Source organism: Natator depressus, chromosome 26 (genome assembly GCF_965152275.1).
Source record: "Natator depressus isolate rNatDep1 chromosome 26, rNatDep2.hap1, whole genome shotgun sequence".
Classification (NCBI taxonomy): domain Eukaryota; kingdom Metazoa; phylum Chordata; order Testudines; family Cheloniidae; genus Natator; species Natator depressus.
The window spans coordinates 10,454,673-10,475,456 of record NC_134259.1 but is presented as its reverse complement, the minus strand read 5'-3'; the positions used below and the strand labels follow the sequence as shown (position 1 = coordinate 10,475,456).

General features: G+C 42.4%; 1 pseudogene; it reads right to left on the bottom strand.

Moving 5' to 3' along the window:
* Positions 1–1,370: 1,370 nt before the first annotated feature.
* LOC141978061 (gastrokine-1-like) lies at positions 1,371–7,605 on the bottom strand (annotated as a pseudogene).
* Between the last annotated feature and the right edge of the window lie 13,179 nt (positions 7,606–20,784).

The window sequence follows — 20,784 nt, the reverse complement described above, 5'->3', positions numbered from 1 at the left end:
CAGGACAAAAAGTACAAATCTTGAAAATTGTCATGAACTGACAAAACAAAAACAAACAAACAAACAAACAAACAAAAAAACAGTTCAGGTTAATTGAAACATTTTTCTTAGATAAATTCTAAATGTTTTATTTCAATTTTGAACTTTTTAAACCCTTTTTTGTCTACATTTGCTAAAATCTGTAACTGAAAGTCACTTCAACAAGAAAAACTGAAACTTTTCATTTCAAAAGTCAAAACTTTTCATTTCAACAATTTTGAAACTTTTTTTGCCAAAAAAATTTCAAATTGGGAGATTCATCGAAACTGTCCCTATTTCACAAACAGTTTTGTTGTTGACAAATAGGCATTTTTCAGTAAGAAATGTTTCAGTGGAAAATTCCCAACCATCTCTAACTGGGACCTTCCACTTGTTTTACACAGGCCATGAAACAGCCTCCAAATGTTAATTATATGTGTTTATCACCACTGACACAGACTGTCTTTGAACTGATAATGTAGATGTGAAAGTCCACTACATATTCGCAAGTCCTTGAGCCATCCAGTCACCTAAAGACATAGAAACTGGTTGTCTCTATTAATTTAGGCTTTATTACACTGGATCTTCAATCTATAAGTCTCTGGTTACGTTGCTCAGGTTTAAAATCTGTTATGGTGCTAAAACTGAAAAAAGCCCTTAGGGAACTATCCTGCACAGTCCCCTAAGATATGTGCTGGATGCACAAAAATAATAGACAGATAGATAGATATTAGTCTAGGATTATTATTTAATACAAAAGTGTTTTAAAATCATTAATTTGCATTTATCTGGTTATCTTAATCTGAATTTGACTGTATAACTGGGTTTGTATTTTTACTGCCTGTATTTTTACTCCCTTTAAGACTCCCAGGCTGTTACAACTGGCAAACCCACTACTGCTGGAAGGCTAGTGCTGTGAAAGTGAAAGGGCTGTGGGCTGCTGCAGTTCTCCTAACAAAACGACATCAAACCTGTGTCTGTGGCTCTCCTTGGATTTAGGTCTATATCAATACACAGGTCCTCTCTCATTATACTTCATGGCCAATATTTTTGCAGCAAGGCAGAGAACGAAAAGCAGAATAAGGCAGCAGTGTGGGGCATGACACTAACTTGGTGTTTTAACCTCCAGCCAATATCCTTTTCATTAAACTCTGAGAGGAAAAACGGAGAGTCAGGCACAATCCCTTTCATGAAAGCACTTTATTTAACAGTTGGAGGCCAGACTTGAAATCAAACAATGGAAAGTCTGAAATGGTGTATTTCTAAAAATAGAACAAAAGAGACAGATAAAGTGAAGAGAGAATAAAAAACCCAAAGCAATGGGGATCCTGAATGATGACCAACAGCTAAGCTTAGCAACCTGAGATGTTGCCACACAGGTAAATGCCCAACAAGCCCAGAGTTCCAGAATCAACACAGCCTTGAGACTCAAACAATAGGGCTCCTCCTTTAAGGGAAAAAGAAAAGATGAGAGATGGTTAGAATATAACGAGATACTTCAGAGATCAATTAATTATACTGCTTAGTGAGAACGTTGCTTCCGACTGCAGCTGAACAATGCCCTAGAAATACACGTTTCTCTAGCCCATTACCAATCTCATCCAGTCCCCATTGAATGCAATAATCTACATTCTCCTTTTTCATGCATTATCATGTTCTAAACACTCAGGCAAAAATGCTCACCCTGATCCTGTTGTGCGTAGTACGTAGGGACTCCTTTACAGAGAGTGTTAATGGACCTTCCGAATTGGGCAACATTCCTGATGCGGGTCTTGGTGATCGAAAATCTCAGGAAAGGTGGTGGTGGCATACTCTTGGCTGGCTATACCATAGCAGAATGTGCACAATGCAATCGATAGGCATCCTTAAGATATGTGTGAGTGTTCATTTGTGTCACCTGGATGTCTGGCCTTGACCCAGGAAAGCATCTTTACGACAGAGGGTTGAAAATGTTCGATCAAAATTGCTTTCTGGCTGAAAACTGAGTTTTGGACTCAACAAAATTTTTCATGAAAAGCATCTGCTTTCTGCCAAAAAAATTTGGCATTTTGCTTAAAAATTGAACACCTGAAAACTGAAAACTTTTGGCTGAAAGCCAAAAACATTTTACCCCGAAACCAAAAGGTTTTGGACAACATTTTTCAGTTTTGGTTTTTCAAAAAAAAGTTGAAATTCTCGACAAAAAAGAAACCAATTTTCCATCCAGCTCTAACCTTTGTGCAGATCAGCACTTATGGCTGTCATTAATTTTAAGCACATGTTTAAGTCTCCTTGGAGTCAATTTACCAATACTTTTGTGACTTCTGAATAGAATTTTGCATGATTTTACTCACAACTATTCTCATTTTTGTTTTGTGGGCAATTGAGTAAGTGGAGATTTGTCTGTATCAAAACAAATTTTGCCACAGGGTGACTGACCCCTTTAAAGGGAAATAGAGTCAGCCCCATCTATACCATAATTAACTGCATCCCGGCCTGAATGGGCAGGACTAACGGGGTCTGGTGTTCATATGGTCAACACTTGGACCTCATAATAAAAAGGTTTAAGGGAACCAAGTCAGGAGCTGGCTGTGGAGGAAAGTAGTCATGCTGGGTTGTAGCTGGAGACCTGAGCCACAGGAATGGCACTAACTCCTGGAACAAGAAACCCCACTCCAAGGTGCCAGTCCTGGGGGTGATACTCCGCAACAGCAACAGGGAGCTGGAAAAGAGCCCAAAAGGGACAAGAGACCCAGGCCTGGAGAGGGGCAGAAGAAGCTTTTCACGGATGTAAGTGAGAGAAGACTCAGGCCCAATATATGGAATACAATACCACATCAACCCAGATTGCCATGCTTTTCTGTCCCATTGAGCATTTTAGAGAGCGTGGATGTGATTCTCCCCTCTTTTACACCAGTTTTAAACTATGCGACTTCACTGAATTTAAGAGCTATGGACTCAACCTTTCTCCCGCTGATCCCAGTGGCAAAACTCCCATTGACTTCAGTAGGAGCTGGATTGTGCCCTGTTTCTAAAAGAGTTTGTTTTGACTAACATTTCCTCATATGTATTGACCTCTCACCTTCTGGTCCTTGAACTTGCTGAGTTTCTCCAGACTTGGGAATGCATCTTTATTCATCTTTGCAACAATGTAAGCACTCTTGTTGAACAGCCTGGTAGCAAAAAGTTCCTTTAAAACAAAGAAGAAACTGCTGACATGTATATTGCATAACATCGATGTGAATGATTACTTATCTGATTCTGTGTAGCACCTTTTTAACTAAAACATTGCTCCTGTGACAAAAGTGCTGTATCTTTTTTGCCTTAATCTCCTTCTGTTGTACTCTGTGCTCCTTTATGTCTATGTATGAACCAAATTTCATGGAGCCAAAAGATTCCAAAGTTCTTTCCAAATGGATATGCCAACTATATGGAAATTATTTCACCTGCCATTAAAATGTAGCCATCACTGGAATAAAATAAAATGGGTCTTTAACTGCTAATAGCAACACTACAATAGCAGTTTAGGACAGGAAACAAATAAGAATACTACATCTAACCGAATTAAAGAAAAAGGGAATTATCCCACTTGGAATTTTAATGTAAAAACAAATGCCGTGGGATCTTTAATAACTCCAAGTGGTCGGAACCTCAATTTTATAGCTGATCTGAAAGTTGCCCGTAATTCTCCAGGAATTCATTGTGATGGAATATATTTTTGCAGATTTTTTAATTTATTGTTAACAACTTGTCTACATTAGAAGGTTGTACCAGAATAGTTAACATGATAAAATCCTTGTGTGGACATAGTTATATCGCTATAAAGGGGCTTTATACCAGTACAGCTATTTGTATACAGGAAGAGGAATAAGCCATCCCAGTATACGGCACCTTTATACTGGGATAGCTGTTTCCACGCAGGGGTGGTAATGATATAACTATTTTGGTTGAAAAAAAATCACACCCCGACAGAAATAGTTATACTGGTACAAAACTTCCAACCGACATGACTTGCATGTGTGCAATGTGCTGTCAGCCACAGACTGAAAACAACTTTGGATTAGACTGTGCAAAGCCTGGGCATGTCCATGCAAGGGCTGATCAACCTCGGGCCCAAAGGATATAAAGAACAGATGTGTAAAATAAGGGGTGAAACGCTGATCCAGGGAAAACTGCATCCTTACATTTCAGGAGCCTGATCCAGAGCCCACTGATGTCCATGAGAATGTTTACATCGCCTTAAGTGGACTTTGGATGAGGCCCCAGAACAATAACTGATTAATAGCTGGGGTCAGGAATACATTTCTCCTTGGGATGTAGTAATTGACAAGTGGCTCCTATAGGTGAAGGAGGAGTAGGGGGTAAACCTCTGTACATTCCAATATGTCAGCTGTGGTATATAGAGAGCAGCATGATACTGTGGACATGGCAATGCACCTGGAGTTCGCAATCCCAGATCCCACTGAAGTAGATGGGGATTTTGCCACACGCTTCAATGGAGCCAGGATTTCACCCCTGGGTTCCATCCTGGCTCTGCCACTGATTTTGCTTTGTGACCTTGAGCAAGTCACTTTCCCGCTCTGTGCCTTGGTTTCCCCATCAGTAAAACAGGGATAATGACATTTCCTTTCCATTTGCAGATCACTTTGGATGACAAGAGAGGTAAGCTCTCCATGTAATTATTAATACCCATGTTCTTAGTGTATCCTGACCTTGCTGTAGTCCCAGACTGCATCCCAAGCCTTCCAACCATTGTAGCTGTTGATCTGGCAGTGTGGTCTTGGTTGTTGACGTTCACGTTCTGGTGGCTGTTTCCACCATCGTTTCCTTGGTTGTTTTCATTGATAGACTAAATGAAACAGAACGGCATGAATAAGAATGATACAGGTTCACTGCAGTCTCACCCAGGGCAAAACCCACCGGATTTCAATGGGAATTTGGTCTGAGTAAGGATTTTGGAACCTCATTAATAGAGTAAATATTGGGTCAAATGCTCCTGTGTCACAAATTGAAATGAGTATCAGAGGGGTAGCCGTGTTAGTCTGGATCTGTAAAAGCTGCAAAGAGTCCTGTGGCACCTTATAGACTAACAGACGTATTGGAGCATAAGCTTTCGTGGGTGAATACCCACTTCTTCAGATGCATGAGATGCAGCCAATTGAAATGAGTGGGTCTTGCCGGTGTAACTGTGTGAAGAATTTGGTCAGCTCTGCATAAGATTCTTTGCTCAACCTGTAGGTATCAACCATTAATATTAATGGGAATTATATTCATTCACTAAGGGTCAAATCCTCAGCCATGCCTGAATTGCTGGACATGGGGGGTGGGAAAGAAGACTCTTCCCAAGCCACGAAGTAGCTGTGAGACGCAATGTATCAACCCGTTTCCCCATGCCCCACCATGCAGGAGCAACCACTATAAAATCCTCAGTCTTTGTGCATTCCCTTTTCTCCATCCTCTGCATTCTGCTGGACAGGGGGTCCCTGCAGAGGAGGCAGGGGCTGATCCATGCTGGTGCCTGGTCTGTACCTCATCTCTTTGGGGTGACAGAAGCATGATGATGATGCTGTCAAGGGGCCTTTCATGGCCCTGGAAAAGATAGCAGTATTTACCTCTCCCTGCCAAATAATAGGTCAGTATGTGCCTCGGACACTTCATATTGTAATTTTAGGGGGAGGAAAGCCAGACCATAAATGAATACAAAGTACTTTAGATAACAGCAGGAAAACCTGCAGAGTCTCTAGGGAGCTGCCTATCAATTTGAATACTGCAGCACTGATTAAATCCTGTTGCACAAGATGAGTACTTTAGGTCAGATTCTAATCTCACATGTACCAGTGTGAATCTGGAGTGACTCTGCTCCAGTGTGTTTACTCCAGATTTACACCAGCATAAACATGATCAAAATTTGTCCATTTACTCTCCGGCTTGTCTTATCTAGATCAGAAGTATATTGTGGACTTTGCCCATTTCATGTTTTTTATTGTTTAAATATTGATTTTACTACTTGTTTTGATAAGCCCTGAACACAGAAAAGTACTTGCATCCACTTACATCGTCGGCCAGGGCCTGAGTCAGGCAGACTCCCAGGAGAGCACCAATGATTATCGGAAACAGAGACAAGTCATGCAAAGTAAAGCCATGGAATTTCTACACATTATGCAGCATCTCATAGACCATCACAAAGCAAAGAGTTCTTTCAAAATGACTCTAAGCTTGCTCTAATGTTGGAAGTGTTCGAGAGTAATACACATTCACATGGCTAAATAACCAGCTTTTAGAAATAATTAAGGGTGAAATTTGTCCCTGTGCAGAGAGACAGTAAAAGGCCTATGTATTGCTGAAATCTTATTTATGCATTCTTGTGAGGGCTTAAGTGGTGTATGGAACTTGTGAAGAATGTATGTCACCAGTAAGGCGATATTTTCAGAAGTAGTCTCTAATTTGGCTGCTTCCCTTTTTTAACATCTGGTCAGACGCTCAAATTGGACATTCAAAATTATTTATTATTTGTATTACAGTAGCGCATTAGGACCTCAATGTGGTAGGTCCTGTACAGGCTTGTAGTGAGAGACAGTCCCTGTCCCAAAGAGGTTTAAGTCTTAGTAAGGGAGGCATCCAAAATTAGAGACCAGTTTTGAAACACTGAACCTTAGCAAGTCTACATTCTTAAGGCCAGCTCCTCAGCTGGTGTATATCTGCAAAGTTCCACTGAATCCAAAGCATGAGATTCTGGTCCCACTGAAGTCAGTGGGAATTTTGCGTCAATGTCAGTGGGGCTAGGATTTCATCTAAAGACTGGCTGTGCAAACCGATCAGAAGTCAAGCAGACCCAGCTGTCTGAAAGTTCCCCGTGCATAAAGGGACTCCATGGATGGTGTACAGCTGTGGTACTAGTTCAATGCACCCCTGTGTATTCCCTGATAGGGATGATGGTGAGGAAGAGTGATGTGGCCAGAACTCCCTCCACTTCAGAGTTTCCTAGGTGTCACAATGGTCCATTAAAGCCATAGAAACTAGTATACATTAGAGCAGCCCTGAGGCTGCTCTAAACTGGAGTGAGGAGTTGGGGACTAAACTGTCCCTAGCCAGCAGTGCAAGCTGCGAAGGTATCATAAAGCAACTTTTACTTCCCACCTCTCACCCTTCTTTGGCCCTGAAATGATCAGAGAATCAGGTCCTATTTCCATGTTTTTCTCTTTTCTGTTCCTCTTTCTTTTTAACATAGACTCAGACATAAACTAACATAATAATTATAATAGAATTAACAATTCCTGCAACCCAAGCATAAAAATGTAATATATATATATATATATATACATATACAATATAAAATAATACAGAAGTATCATGTTACAATATTCATAACATTGGAATAATGTTGCAATACAGAATATACTATATTTGAATAACTGATACATTCACTTCATTCTCAGTATATATCCCATTAGTGTTTTTTTAATTATTACTGTGTGGTTATTCAATGTGGGCATCCAGGGAGGCATAAGGGCCAAATCTACCTACCGCTGAAATGGAGGGAAAAACACCGGTTGACTCTTGTAGAGCCAGGGTGTGGCCCAAGCAGTATAAATTCATAGCAGCATCCATGTCCATCTGAAAGCTGACTCTGGTCTCACACTGGTTCCACTGCCTTCAGTCCAGTTACTCCAGATGTGTGAATCTAAACTCTTGTTGAGGAATTGTTTTGGGGAAGGAAGTTCTCTGGCCTGTGTTATGCAGGAGCTCAGACTAGATGATCACTGTGGTCCCTTCTGACTTTGGAATCTATGATCGATGCATCCATGAGGACATCAGTGACAAGCTGCGTGTAAAGGAGATCAGTCAGACATGCTGATTCTTAGGGGATGAGGTTTGGATGGCTCAAGTGATTGTTAATGGAACACAGAACCCTTCACTTCAAAGGGTCTGATCCTTCGCAGCTTCACTCAGGTCAGTAATGATCACTCATAAGAATAATCTCATTGACTTTATGAGTGAGGATTACTCACGACACTAAATCTTGCAGGACCTGCCATTACCAGTTCAAATCCAGTCTTGTTTCAGGGTTCTATGTGAAATCAGCTGACAGTCCAATTCCTAGAGGTCAGGCATCTGTATTGCATAAATAACCACCACAGCTGCTACCATGGGCACATTTGTTGGAAGTGTCAACACAGCACCTAAGTACTGAATGCACCAGGGGTCTGAACTGTTTGCCCCTGATGGTTCTGAGATACTAACTACCCATCTCAGATGATCATTCCCAGTTATGTTTGAGGCCCATTGGGAGGACAATGGAGGGGAAGCTTGTGTTGCTTCTGCACCTGCTCTAGAGATAACCAGATGACTTCAGTCTCTGCTAGTGTTCTTGGGGCTGCACCTTTTAAATTTACTGCAAATATACTTTAATAAAATAGACTTGCTAATCGCTCGGGCTGATTAGAGCTAGATGCCCGGCATTGTAATGCCGTAAAAAAGCAGAGCAATTCCTTTACAATAATAATTTAATAGCCATCATACCGAAGGTAGAAAGCACCCATGAGTAACCTAATACCCATCACACTAAAGATAGAAAATATACTTACTAGGGTCTTACATAGGCAAATCTCTGTTAGAAATTAGTGGCTTGAGTAAAGTGAGTAAAGATGTGGCCTATTGACTTCAATGGGAGCAGAGGGTATGTAGCACCTTGTAGGAGTCAGTCAGTACTTTTTGCAAGTTCAAGCCTATATAGCACTTTTCATCTTCAAAATGCTTCCCAAACGGTGTTGATGATGATCATAATTTATTACTGCAGTGCCTAAGGACCAATCCAGCCCATTGGGTTAGACCTTGTAAACCTGGTCCCTGCCTCAAAGAGCTTACAATCTAAACAGACAAGATGGCCACGGTGTGCGGCAAAGGGATATAACACACAAGCAGAGTGCAAATCTCATGTTAGTTCTATGTTTTGGGGGGAGTGGGTTTACTTAGGAAGGGATAGGCTTTAACTCACAACACCCAGGGGATTCATATAAGTGCACACAGTTATCCCCATCTATGCGATGGGGAAACTGAGGCAGGGAGATTAAGTGATTTCATCAAGTCTTTAGAGGAAGTCAGTGTCAGAGCTGGGATTAAAACTCAGGAGTTCCTAGTTCTATTTTCAGCCCAATACATCATGCCTCTCTCTCTCTCTCTGGCTTAAGTTTCTCCGTCTAATCATACTAAAATGAAAAGGGGCACATTTTCATGGTGGGAGGGATATAGAGCCACAGCCCCCACCTTTTTAGAAGTGCCCCTCACAGAATCATGAATGGCAGAGGCAGATGAATAGCTTCCAGTTATAAGTAAACCAATGCAGTGCCGTGCAAGAAGATGCAGGCAGTGCAAATGCACCATTGTTCATATATACCGTGTCCTGAGATGCTTTGCTGGATGAATCTGCTCTAAGCTGCAGGCTGAATGTTTTTGTTCGCACAGAGGGAGGCAAGATATTTGTAGTGCTCAGAAAGAATGTCTAGAGCGTGCGTGGTGCTGAAAGCCCTGAGAGCAATGGGCCGACCTGGGGAACGTCAGGGTGGAAATGGAATGATTGGAAGAGTGTTTCCCTTCAGCATATCTCCCCTGGATCAGAAGAGAAGTGAAGGAACAAGGTGGGGAGATTGTTAACGAGCACTATCGCCTCTCTCTGGAGCATTGTAGTGAGAGAAGCGCCTGACCTCTGCTCCCCAGCGATCTCGCTGGGGAGTTCCCCTGCCACCTCAGTATGGCTTTGTTCATTACTCTTTAGATTTTTTTTTCCTGAACTTTAAAATTACAGCAAGCAGTATCAATGACATTGCTTTGAAAGGTGCAAGGCCAAATTCACCGTCGGCTACAGTGCAAGCAGCATGACTGAAGTGAGTGGGACATGAATCAGTGCTGGCCTAGGCGGTCACAGCTCTGGTGAAGGCAGGGGAGCCAAATTTAGTGAGTGAGGTCCGGATCTGCAGAAGTATTTAGGCTCCTAACTTGCCTGTGGATCTCGATCAGTGGAGGTTGTTCCTCCTGACACAAGGGCTTCCGCCCTCCCACTTCCTGGATCCCAGTAGGACCAGGGCTGAATTTGGTTCAATTGAGCTGTGCCTGGTTATCCCAGCAGAGAATTTGACTCACCACAGCTGTTAATTACTGGTCAGACACTAGACTGGACTCTGTCTACCTGTGTTTTAATAGTACGTTCATCTCTGCCCCCTCTGGATGCCTAGCAGGGTCTTTCACAGAGTAGTCAGAATTGCTGCGCATTCTGCATATTGTCACAGCCAAGACTTGAACCAGGCTGCCTCGAGGTGTCATCTCTGCCTGCAGATCCCTGGTGCAGGATCAGGGTTCAAGACAGTAAGAGCTGTGCTAATCTCACTGCATCTGACAGCTGCTCTTTGCCTATTGTCCTGGAGGAGACAATGCAAGTGATAGTGGGATTATGAGAGACACAGCAGGAAACTCAAATAGTGCAAACACATTGTTACAATTTTAACATGAAATGTTATTGCTTTTGTTTAAAAAAATGGATTTACAGCACAGTTGATAATGTGTGCACAATCACACTGCACATCTGAATAAGTGACCTATCTGCCATATGTTGCAATTCACAAGTGCCCGCCGGATAGCAGATACATATTCCCGAAGGGCTTGGTCCTGCTTTCCTTTCTCCTATTAATGGGAGTTTTGCCTGAATGAGAAGTTCAGGAGTAGGGCCTAAATCAGACCATGACATAGATATTGTTATGCCGGGCAACAGAAGCTCAGGCCCTCTGTTATAGCCAAGGAACAGACAGAGCTACTCAGAGCACACATGCAAAGATGGCATCAAATTTACCTTTGCACTCCCCTGATGCTGGGAACTAAACTAAATAGAAGGAAGCATTATTATCCCAATTGTATAGAGGGAGAACAGTGGCACAAAGTCTCAAAGGTAGTTAGGTGCCTCACTCCCATTGAAACCAAGATCCTTTGAGGATCTAGGCCACTGAGATTGAGCAACTTGCTACCAATTGATGGTGCGTCTCTGACAGAGCCATGAACTGAATCTAGATCTGCTGAGCCCTCATCTAGAGCCCTAACAAGACAATCTTTCCTCTGGACATTGAATGTACTTTTCTTCATAAAAATGGCAAACTCAAAAGTAGTGGGGTTTATCATCTGAGAAAGCAATACTGCCCAATTAAATATTAACAAGTCTTTAGTGTACATTGTCTATTCGTTTTGAAGGCAGTGCTGTATATGCTGTAGATTTGTGTTTGGAACTCACACAACCGGTGAAACAAAGAGCTTCAGTGGAAAGCTCCTAGATACATTATCATGCTACCGTTTGGTTTGGCTGGAGAGAGGAGGGATAAAGTGTTCTCCGTTCTGCCCCGTTTGTACTCAAACATGGAAGGAATTCGATCCAACTTTTCTTGATCTCTTATTTGAAGCTTAAATAACATCCATCAGGCCTGTTGGAGAGGTATTTGGGTTTGTGCTTAAGTGTGTTATTGTCTGAAAAGTGACGTTGCAGAGTCATATTTATCAATGTCAGCCACCTTCCAACTGAATTTGCTGGGGTTACTGGTCAAAAGATGATTTTTCTAATAGCCAGTGCTCCAAATTTTGCCAGAAAGCTGAGGGGCAGGCCCTCAGCGGGGGAAAATCAGTGTAGTTCTGTTGAAGTCGATGGAGTAACACAGATTTACACCCATTTAAGATTCTGGCCTCGAAACTCCAGCTGGGCTATTTCTGCCTCTAACCCCAATAGCAGTCAGAGAGATTCTGCAACCAGAACTTAGCGGACAATTTGCGGATGACGCATGAGCCAGAGTAGAATCCAGCTCCCTCTCCTGTAGCTGAATTGTGTCTGAGGAGTTAAAGCTCACTTATCCCTAGTGAGGCATTTGACCTCACGAGGGCATAGAGCAGAACTGCATCTCCCCAGGTAAAGCTAAGCATGAGAGGCATTTATCTGAGACAAGGAATGACTGTGAATCCGTTTCATCATCATACATCATTAACAGCAGGGGTTCTGAACCTTTCCCATGCCAGGTCCCCCTAAATCCCTCTTCCACAGAGATGGGACTCTCCACCTGTTTAGTAATATAGGCTGGGTAAGCTGATTGTGATCCCATGGCATGTCTTCCTGAGAACTCCCAATTAACAAGCACTCTGACCCTACATACAAACTTCAGGCCTAATCCTGTTGCCATTAGCAAAATTCCCATTGACTTCAAAGGGGAACAAGGATCAGGCCCTAAATGGCTGCAGAGCAAAGCTGGGGAGAACCAAAACCTAGACAAATACAAGTGCACACCCAGCTGCAGTGTGAAACAAAAGCAGACTTGCAAATACTGAAATAAGTAAGATCCTTTTGATAGCGTATCAAGTTGATATTATTGTTGATTATTGGCATTTCCTGCCTAGGAACAGTCTCCAGAATATATAGATTCCACTAGGTCCAGTTGTTGGGCTAAAGAGAAAGGCTCGGGGGATAGATCAAGGGAACAATAGATGGGTTGTCCTCTGGAAAGGTGGCTCACATGTAGACTTTAATGACTCTAACCTGACAATGTTTTTGCTGTCTGAAACAACAGCCTGATAGCAACGATGATTACCTTGAAGAAATTTATCTCTCTCCTTTTACATATGACTTCACTTCATAACGAGAGATACAAAAAGCATTTGATGTTGCATATCTTATGATGTAACAATAATATTAGTGGTATACAGTACCCTTCATACTGCAGGATCTCACGGTTTCACCAGTTCTATGTAGATCCTTAACCAGCTCCTCTGCAGTTGACGGAAAGAGACCCATTTACATCAGTGGGAGACGGATTGGGTCCCAAGACCATCACCAGTGTACAGCTCCCTTTTGGGTGGAGAACAGCTGGCAACCACCAAATGACAGACAACACAACAGTGGGGCGAGGGAAGTTTTGTTCAGACTCGACAAAGGAGATCCCTTACTCGTACCCAAATTTCGAAAGGATTTTCAACGTAAACAATGCACAGAGCACACAGGACATGAGGGTTTGTTATCCACAATGAGAAGACCTGCACAGTGAAAACTGCATGGTAGTTCATATATCTACATCAGGAGGGATGAAGGGTTGAGTCCGTTGGACCAGGATTTGAACCTGTATCCAGGGCAGATTGAAAACAGCAGGCGTGAGCAATTGCATATAGGTGGAAACACTAAGAGGAGTTTGGGGAAGGAATCTGGGAAGAAAGGCAAGGATAAGAAGATAGCAGGGCTGTTACTCTTTGCGAGTTATCTTAAAGAACCCTGCCGACCGCTGACTTCCATCAAAGTGCAATAGGGAGTTGAATTTAGTTTGGCTCTGACCCTGTCTTATACTATGTCAGAGCTTTGGGAACTTATTTTTATAATAGAGGAGAGAGAGCGTGTGTATGTATGTGAATTTGCCCATCAGGACTGTTTTCAAGCAGCTTTTACTGGTCTAATTAATGAGGGTGTTAATCCCAGACCAAGATATCAGCATAATACTGAGAATGGATTTCCATCTTATTAAAACCAGAATGGTGATTAAAAGCTTGTCTGGGATCCCAGAGCTGGTATCATTCAGTGCACATTGACAAGCAGTTAAAATATGTCAAGTATTCCATGGTGGGAACTAGCACAAATTCCAGTCTCAGCTCTCAAGCTCTGCTACGTTTAACCTTTGTCGATCTCCATGCTCATCAGTGGGGCAGTAAAGGTCTATGGTCATCCACTGCCAAGCACAAGTATTTATCTAATCACACACACATGCCATGGAGAAATCCAGGATCTTTTTAGTATTCATCCCATCCCATACACAACAACTCCCCCCCTCCAGTTTCCATTTCTCTCTCATGCATCATGTGGAATTCAACGTATTGCTCTTATGTTTATAAAAATATATGGGACAATATATGAAACACTGTGTTTTATATAATATGTCGGTCAACTGTAATCATTTTAAAAACAGGGGGGCTGATCCTGAAGCCCTTACTCCTGTGAGGAACACCATTTAAATTAATGGGACTAGTCAAGTGAGTAAAGACTGCAGGTTTGGGCCTATCTCATCTGATACATGGGCCAGATCCTCCAATCTGCCGAATACACTTTGCACTACGCAATTAAAGTAGCTGGTTATTTGCACTGGAGAATTTCCCCTGCCTATGGATTATCTCCACCATTATAAAGCTCACTGTAAACAGAACTCAGGCAGGGTGGGGAATAAAATCCAATAGGTTATACTTAATAACTAAAATATTGGGTCTATTTCACCACTGCCCTGCACCTTTTGAAGTCATTTACACCTGGGCAAAGTGGTTGTGAATCACAATCATTGGGATTTGATAGCATTTTATACTCTCTTTGCAAAAGCGTAAAATGATCACACCAATTCAAGGCAGCAGAGAATACCAGACACTTAAACTTTAGGGGAAAAAAACTATAGGACCAAATTTTGAATGGGTTGCTATGCCTGCATAAAGCCCAGTGAAGAGCAAATTGCTACCGTCTAGCCTTGAGACAATGAAGGCATGAATGACATGGCAAGGGCCACTTGCCAGGATCATCCGGGTATATCTCATGTAATCAATTCCCTGCCATTGCAGAGGCCTTGGACGTTGGTGCATGTCAGTACCTCCTGTTCTCTGCCTGTGGCACATGATAGTCTAATCTCTTGTGGGCTGTGATACTTTGATCTAATTTCGGTTGTTGGGTTTAGTGCGCTGGTGGCTGGGTGCTGTTAATAGCTTGTGATATACAGGTGGTCAGACTATCTGGTCTGGTGGTCTCATCTGCGCTTAAACTCTCTATGCAAGATCTATGTGCAAGAGAAAAGGATGAACTTTCCAGAGAGAGTGGAGACATTTACCAAATCTGAATGTAGGTGCCGAGATTTAGGCACCCCATTTTGAATATATCGGCCTCAGATGAAGGTGAATTAGGCTTTGTTAGGTTACATGTTTAAATAAACATATGCCCTCAAGTGTCATTTGAAATGAACTTTCCACAGCACGTAGTCTGGCCCAGGAACAGGAACTAATTACTGATGTAATTTTCATTGACCACTAGATGGCAAATGATTACAGTAATCAAAGCAGGGATGCTCCTCAATTGCACTTCCAAGTTCAGTGTTATTATTAGTCAGTGCTGGTATGTTGCTCTTATTGGCTTAGGTGAAAAACTAAGTGAGATGAAATCCATACCTTAATTAAAAAAAACCCCTCACTATCTGATCAACTTGAGACACATTAATCAAGAAGTAAAACACAGGTCAGGATGCAGGGTATCAAAATTATTTTTTTTTATTATTTCAATACAGTTGAAATGTTTGTTTTAAAGTGAAAGTGCTCAATTCAGTGAATCCCCCCAAATTTTTCAACCCCTGGACAATTGCCACTTCTGTATTGTAATAAATAATCATTAATAATTATCCTGCAATAAAGCTTCACTTTTACCCAGCGCTTATTACCCAAAGATCTCAAAGTGCTTTAGGAATATAACGAATTAAAATGCATAACATCCCTGTAAATTAAATTGGATCATCTCCATTTTATAAAAGGGTACAGTGAGGCAGGGGGAGATTAAGTGATTTTCCCCCAAGTGAAACACATTGCCATAGCAGAGATGGAAATAGGACAGATGAAATCCATGTCCCAGGCATTTGCTCTGTCCACAGGGCCTCAGAATAGTCATCCTCTAACCACTGACAGGTGGAGGAAAAAGAAACTAGACAAATAAACCCATTTCCATCAGACCCCCTATTCATCCCCCTGCACCTTATCTGCTTCTTTATCCTTTGCAAAAAAGCACTTCTTGCCTTAGGGTTCTTCATGGTCATGCCCTCATTCATCTCCCACCATCTTCTTTCTTCCAATCCTGCCATTCCTTTCCTCTAGTCCTCCAGCTCCAACGTCCTCACTTCTAGTAACATGGCTTCCAGCCTTAAAGTGACTCAGCAACTCCAATTTCAGTGGAAAGCTTTGTTTTCTTACACTCCCAATAAAAGAGAAGTGCATAGAGTTCATAGAGTCGTACGGTGAAATCCTGACCCCTGCTCCAGGCATTTTATGCTGGGCGAAATGGGCTACGTAGCACAAAGTGTCCTCCAAAGCCCTGTCTGTGGCCAGAGGATTCCCCCTTGGCCCAGGCACTGCAGAAACAGCATCACAAGCACTAGCGAAGGAGGTGTGCAGGGGTAGGGCTGCACCACGGGGGACATGTCGGGGGTAAGGATGCAGCACTGTGGAGAATCCAAGCTAAAGCCATCACAGGTCCCCAGGCTGCGAGCTCTGTACTGCCAGTGTAATCCACTGGCAAGTGTCAAAGGTCTCCCAGAGTGCCAACATACAAGGACTGAACCAGGGCCCTCCAGAGCTGAAAGCATAAGCTGCTATATCTTGAGCTAAAGCCAGGGGCTTTACCAACTTGTATCCTCAGCACAGAGAGGGACGTCTAACGCACGCTCACTAGTGGGTTATGCCAGCTCTTAGATGCATCGCACAGAATCTTGCCCATAGGTATTAAGACCACAACGAACTGTTATGATCACCTACCCTGACCTGCTTAACACAGGTCGGAGAATCTCACCCAGTAATTCCTGCATTGAAATCCTTATTCAGCAGATCATTTCCGCCCTGCGTCTTAAGTCCATCCCTATTCGGCAAAGCATTTAGAGATGTGCATAATTTTAGACAAAGGCATGCAAGTGCATTGCTGACTCAGGCTGGGCCTGAGCCCCTAGTGGTAGCCAGTGAGTTTTTAATCTCGTGCTGTCTGAAATGGGTTCAGCTTTTCCCTAAAGAAATTTCCATGCTTCAGAAATTTGCTCTGAGCCTGTTTTGAGGTGTTTGACAGTAACACATTAAGTGAGGTCCCTGGGGGCATTACAGTGAGAGCTAAGCCAGGGCACTCTGCCACTAGCTGCAGATAAGTAGAGCCCTTTAACACCAGAGACTGCTAGGGGCTTGTTCCATGCTCTCAGTAAGATAAGCTGCCATCCACGCCTCAAAAGACACTCCTATCTGCCAAGCGACTCTGAGAAAAGCGGGGAGATGTGCAGGCTGATGTAAAGCACGTTACAGATTTGCCCAGTCTATAGCCCTTAGACTCTTCTGGTGTCACTAAATAAATGGGGTGAAACTGGGGAAAGCCTTCAAATACAGCATTTATTTGTTATACCTGTTAAATAGCCGTAGTAGTGATTATTATCATTAATAATAAATGTTGATGAAGAAAATGGAGGAGATTCTTAATGCACTGGTGTATGACCAGCCACTGACCAATATATATTCTTCATGATCACCATCAGTCCCATTGTTAAAGTGGGACACCCCTTTGGCTAGCTTCCAAAATCAGGAGCGAAAATAAGCCTCGTGCTATGAGGGAATGATTTTTTCCCTTGTGAAAATTTTTGGCAAAAACAACACAAAAATTGTTTTTGTCAGTATTTTTCTTCAATATTTTTCGGGGTTTCGACAAGAAAAATGACACTCCCTCAATGGAATATTTTTCCATTTTTAGCAACTGAGTTTTTTCAGTTATAAAGTTTTTTTGGAGGGTTATGACAATGCAGTCTTTGACAAAATAAAAATATTTCCATTCCATTCCAAAAAGCCATTTTTCACTGAAAAAAGTTTCGATGTACATTTTTCAAACATCTCTACATGCAGTTTTATGAGACAAGCAGCAAACCCAGCTCGTTCATTCATTTGCAATATATTAACTAACCCATTTCACCTGCAGTGATAATAAACATAACTCCAAACTAGATCTTTTGTCCTGTTTTAGACAAAGACATTAGATGGAAACAACATGGTGAACGTAAGATGGATAAAAAGTTCAGAATAACATCTGAAGCCTTTATGAAAGTTCTGAGTAACATCTGAATCAACTTCTGTGATTTAAGCCAGAGATAAGTCAAATTCTCTACAACACTTCTATCTAGGAAGACGAGAAAGGAGAAATTGTAAATTAGCTTGCATGACAGACAAGGGTAACGGAAAATTGGTAGCTTACCGCCCTAATTTTTCTCTGTTATAGACTCTAAAGCATCAGTTTCCAGAATCTCAGGGCTTATCTGTATGAACACTTAGCTCACACTTAGCTCATGGCAAGCTTGAGTATAAATATGCCCTACACTCGTCTGCTGCGCACTAAATGTTCCCTAGTGTGCTTTAATCTGCTCCCATTTCAAACTGGGATATATCAAAGTGCACTACGGAATTGTCAGTGTGTGGCACCAGGGTCCACACAGACATGTAGTGTGTGCAGACTAGTGCACAGTAGATTTACACCCCAGCTTATTGTGAACTAAATGTCCATAGAGACATGCCCTAAGGCATAAGCTTTATATCTTCAGTTCTTAGGGCTTCTTGCAGCTGAACTTGCATGGCTACTGTGTACATTTGATCAATGTATTACATCAGCCCATACAATTTACTTCTCCTGTGTTTTTTCCTCCCAAACCCCACCATCAAATAAAATATATAACAAATAATCAAAATAAATATTAGACATATTTGTCTACTTTTGCTAATTCTAGTTTCATTGAGATGCTTGTGAGCTGTTAAGATTTGTAGTTATTGTTTGATGGCCAAATCCAGTGCCATTGATTGATTTCAGTAGGAGCAGGATCAAGCCCTGGGTTAGTATCAAAGTCATCAATTAAATAACTTCAGAGGATTACAGTTATCAACGAAATAATTTCTTTATTAGACCTTTAGTCTCTTACGTTTTCTTCCAGCCATGCCTTTTAATCCACAGCTGTCTAAGAAAGGACAGGATACGTTTAGTAATTGCTCCTTGGAATTTTGTCCTTCTCGGGTTCATCGAGTATTTAAATGAATTCTCATTAAGGAAAAGTATGACATTCTTTGAAATAGCCCCAGGACACAGCTGAGGAAGATAGAGGAACAGGAGTCTGGAACAAAGTTGGAAATTTGTGAAATGACTTTGGTCAGTTATCTTGCTTTTGTCAATGTCACGGCAGCTCCCCAAGGACTTGTCTGATGCAACACCCAACCATTATAACAAAAGACCTCGATGATGAGGGAGAAAATTCTAAACATGTCCAATGAGAACTTCCCACAGTTCTTTTTGGTTTAGGGCTTTGTGCTGACCCAGGGAAGTGGAGAGGGAATAGCCACAGTTGTATTAAATAACATGCCCCCGTGCTATGTGAGTTAACTTCGCAATACAGCAAGCTGCCACCTTTTAGCTGGCACTTTACTAATATTAATTGATTAAATCTGACAATGTCCTGATGGACACATTATTAGATCTATGTTACAGAAGTCAGGACTCAAGTAACATTCCCATGGCCACACAATGTAACGCAAGTAGTGACAATAATTTTGCTCAGAGCCCTATGTCCACGCGGCCTCCCTTGCCAAAATAGAAAAGGGCTCCCAGCTGAAAGACATGGGTTTGTGAACTTTTTCAGGGTTTGCAGGTACTAAATTTTAAATGATGTTTTTTCCAGTGACATAAGCATCCACACACACGCACGCACACACACACACACATGCATGCACGACAGGAGTTTGAGGACAATTATTCGATTTCTTGATGAAGACTCCAGTTTGGCAATTAACTTCAGCACCCTGCGATGGGGTGGGCAAACCCCATATTGGGCCCAGAAGGGTTAAAGGACAATACTGGGTCTAGGTAGCCCCGCCCCTCCAGACCTGCAAATCATGATCCAGCTGGAGAGGAAGATTACAAGGGAGCAACCCAGTTCAGTCAGGGAGCGGCTGGGGAAGAGGAGAGACCTACCCTGAGGGCTCCTGGACAAGGGTGCCAAAGAAGCCTCAGGACCACACGCTGAGCCCAGCTGGGAGTGAAAGTTTAGTTGTCTTTTCTTTTTCTTTGGTTACCTTATTTTGGTCTTGGAGCCATGGGGGAGAGGCAGATGGTAGGAAGTGACCCAGGGAGAGTATTTCCAAGGGCACCCCAGGGTGCCAGACACTGTTGACTCTCATAGGGCCTGGGGTTGGAGCCCAGTGGATTGGGAGGGCCTGGGCTCCCCTCCTAACTGCCCTTGTTGCAGGAGGCACATTCCAGTCTTACTTCTCCTCTGCTAAGAAGCAGGCAAGGTCATTGCAACCTAAGGTGAAGCTAACTCCATCCTCGGGGGAGGAACTGGACTGAAAGGCTTTTACTCTGAGAAGGGATACTGGGTGCACTGCCCACTAGACCACCTGGTCCTCTGAGGGCTCTATTACACATCCACTTAACTTGACTTCATTTGGAATGGTCACAGGCTTAAAGTTCAGCACATATGCAAATGTTTTGCTGTATTAGGGCCCAAGAAAGGACTAAAGAGTTGAAGGAGAAAAATAAATGCTGGAGCTTACAGAAGGGAGTGACATTGCATAGATCTGCTTTGTCATTCCTCTATAAGGTCATGTTGATTTGTTTGTATATTTCAAACACCGTGCTTTGGCGCTAGCTGCACCATTATCCCACTGGGAGGCTGATTTCTCTAATGCATAATAAGAGCCGCGTTAGAACATGTTGCCTTTTATTGACAGTAATAAAAAAGAACCAAGCAGACCACAAAACAGCTGCTCTTCCAAATAACTATGATGGAAACAAGCATCCTAGGAGCTGCCTGGGACTCTGTGTATAACAGCTAAGCAACATGCCTGCACTGAATGCTCTGCATGTGACACTGAGAGCACGTAGCCAAACCAATTTAAAAAATCCTCTATGCCATTCCACAATCTGGGCTTCCCAGTTCATCCCATTTCTTCTGTTCGTTTGCAAACTCTGATAAAGATTAATGTTTATAT